General features: G+C 42.6%; 1 pseudogene; it reads right to left on the bottom strand.

The window, feature by feature from the left end:
• Positions 1-1,659, bottom strand: part of LOC102474685 (zinc finger protein 605 pseudogene) — a 3,201-nt pseudogene extending 1,542 nt beyond the window's left edge.
• Between the last annotated feature and the right edge of the window lie 1,787 nt (positions 1,660-3,446).

Genomic DNA, 3,446 nt, shown 5'->3' with positions numbered 1-3,446 from the left:
GGGGGGGGGGGGGGGGGGTGGCCACGCTGCAATACCTTCTACATTCTCCTCTCAGGATCTTGGGCACGCATGCACGCACACACATTCCTGAGTTGCACTTTCTGAACAAATGCTTTTCCGCATTCACTACTTTCATAGGATTTCTCCCGTGTGAATTTTCTGATGCCTAAGGAGCTGTGACTTCCAGGCAAAAGCTTTTCTGCATTCAGTACATTCAAAAGGTTTCTCTCCAGTGTGTGTTCTCTCATGATGAGTAAGACTTGACTTTTCACTGAAAGTTTTCCTGCATTCACTGCAGTCATAACGTTTCTCCCCACTGTATGTTCTCTGGTGTGTTAGGAGCTGTGACTTTCCAAAGAATGTTTTTCCACATTCAATACATCTGCAGGGTTTTTCTCCTAGATGAATTTTTTGATGTCTTATTAGCTCTGACTTTTTGAAGGCTTCTTCACAATCACTACATTGGTAGTTCTTCTCTCCTGTACGAGTTACCTGATATTTAAGAAGCTATGGTTTTCTAATGAAGGCTTCACCACATTCACTGCATTCATAGGGTTTCTATCCTTATAAATCTGCTGATATCTAATCAGGAGTGAGTTCCTACTGAAGGCTTTTTTACACTCACAACATGCATAAGGTTTCTTTCCTGTAGGAGTCCTAAAGAGTAATAAGCTATGGCCGCCAAAAGAAAGCTTTTCTACAATCACTACATGTATAGGGTTTCTCTCCTGTATTTGTTCTCTGATGCATAATGAGCTTTAATTTCTGGGAGAAAGCTTTCCCACAGTCACTGCAACCATAGGGTTTCTCTATTGTATGAGTTATGTGATGTCTTCTAAGCTGTGACTTCCTGCTGCTGAAAGCTTTTCCACATTCGCTACATCAATTCGGCTTCTCTCCAGTATGAGTTCTCTGATGTAAAATGAGCAGTGACTTTCTGCTAAAAGTGTTTTGACACTCACTACACCCATATGGTTTTTCTCCTGAATGAGCCCTTTGATGAATAGTGAGCAGTGATTTTTGTGAGAAAGATTTCCCACATTCACTGCACTGATAGGGTTTCTCTCCTGTATGAGTTCTCTTACGTACAATAAGTTGCGACATATTAAAACTTTTGGCACACTCCATGCATAAATAGACACCTGTACATATTACATGATTTGCAGTTAGCCATTATTGTTGCCCTTTCTACATTTATTGCAACCACAGTATTTTATCCCACCATAGGTTCTGTCTGATTTGTTGAAGAATAACAACTTCTTATTAAACTCATCAACTTCCTTTTTCCCACTGTTAGTTTTTGGAATAAAAAAATCAAAAACATGTTTCAAACATTTTTCACCTGTGTCACATTTATGGGGTCTCATTTTTAATGAACAAGATTTATGCTTGAATTAAATATTTTCCCCAGAACATATTCATGGTCTCTCTCCATAATTTTAAGCTTCTCCTGATTCCCTTGCTGCCACATTTTGCAATTATCATTTATCTAGACTTCTGAAATGTTTTATCTCAGGTGTCCTTTGCCTATTTTCCATGAGTCCTCTTGTTCCTCATTGAAAATCTCATCGGGATTGATAATTTGGTAACCCAAGAAAATGAGATTGCTTAGTTCTCCAAAATCACATCTCTGTATAGATTCTTTTGAATAGTAAGCATAATACCTGTGATCTGATCATTTTCGGCTACTCTTGAGAATCAACTCTGTTTTGTAACTTCTTGTCCAGACACACTGGAGGGCATCCTCTGGTCACAGATTCATAAACCAAGAATGCATCCTTAGTCCTAAGGCATCATCTTTCTTTGTTTTTCTCTTTTTAAAAATTTTTTGTTCTTGTTTTGCTATAGCGCATGCTTGCGGAAATTGCAGCCTGTATTGCCAGAGCCTGTAGAAGAGCACATAACCCCTAGAGAACACAGGCTCACGGATACTTTAAATTCATTTGCTGTCCTTGGACCATGTCATTTTCATTCAAACAGAGCCAGAATCAGAGATGAAGTTTTCCAGGGCACAAGACTACACAGAGATGGGAACCAGCAGTTAGCGCAATGGCTACGTCGCTGGACTCCCACGTAGTCGACCACGGTTCGCGTCCCAGACCCGGTGGCTTAAAACTCACGCCGGGCATGTGTGCGTGCGTGCCCAAGATCCCGAGAGGAGAATGGAGGAGAAGGGATTGCGGCATGACCATCCCACCTGGGGGGTGATTTCTCGCTTTCGGTTCTATGTCTCTCTCTGTCTGTCTGGTAAGCGCACATGCCCTAAAGTGAAAAAAAATTCTCCAAAAAAAAAAAAAGACTACACAGAGATGTTATTTCCTGCATAACATCGAGCCTAGCATGTCTCCCCTGCAGTGTGAAGTTACATAGGTTAAGCATGGATTCTGAGCAGCTCTTGAGCACCTAGAGCCGCAGCAGGTCATACCCAACACACAGCTCAGGCTCCACAGGTGAGGGGGATGGGGTAGTGGGGAGAGCAGGCTGGCTGACACCATCCCAGCCAGCAAGTCTAACTGGGTGAGATCCAGAGCCTGAGCTCATGGTCTCGACTTTGGCTCCATCTTCAACGTCCTCTGGGACCTCACTGTGCAAAAGTGACGTAGCCTAACCCTAAAAATTCTTTTAAAAAATGGCCTTCAGATGGCATAGTGGTTACGTCACTGGATTCCCATATGCTGACCACAGTTAAGAGTCCCAGACCCAGAGGCTTAAAATTCACACTGGACATGTGTGTATGCATGCTCAAAATTCTAGGAAGAGAATGGAGTGGGGGGATTACAGCCTGACCATCCTCCTTGGGGGGTGATTTCTCACTTCCCCTCACACTGTTTCTGTCCTTGTATCTCTCGGGTAAGCCCATACGCCCTCAGGCAAAACTCTTAAAAAAAAAAAAAAAGGCAACAACTTCACCAACCTGAAAGGCATCGACACAAGCAAGGCCCAGAGAATCAAAGGAAAAAAAAGAAAATCCTTCCCATTCAAAACTGCAACCCTGCCCGAGTGAGAGTCAGCAGGGGAAAGAGCCACAGGAGGATTAGCCTGAGAGAGAGGAAACCTCAGGAAGCTGGGGAGTGGAGAGGGTCCAAAATATGAAAACAGAACAGGTCCATGAAGAAGGGACTAATGCTTTTGTAAAATAACCAAACATAACTTCCACAAAGAGAGAGCAATTCCTCCTAGACAGTGAGGAATCTGGGACGAGGAAGCGTGGTATGGTAGACTAGTTTTTCTCATAAAATTTTTTAAAAGTATCAGTAAAACTTAATACCGTGATTGATTAAAGAAGAAAAGTCATGATCATCTCAACAAACACAGAAAAGGTATATTTTTTTGGGAGAGATTTTTTTTTTTTTCACTATAGGGCACATGCACTCGCCAGACAGACAGAGAGAGAGACAGACAGACAGAAAGCGAGAAATCACCCCCCAGGGGGGGATGGTCACACC

Source organism: Tupaia chinensis, unplaced genomic scaffold (genome assembly GCF_000334495.1).
Source record: "Tupaia chinensis unplaced genomic scaffold, TupChi_1.0 Scaffold145764_1, whole genome shotgun sequence".
In the NCBI taxonomy this organism is placed as follows: Eukaryota; Metazoa; Chordata; class Mammalia; order Scandentia; family Tupaiidae; genus Tupaia; species Tupaia belangeri.
Note: the sequence above shows the minus strand (reverse complement) of the source record. Positions and strands in the feature narration are given on the sequence as shown.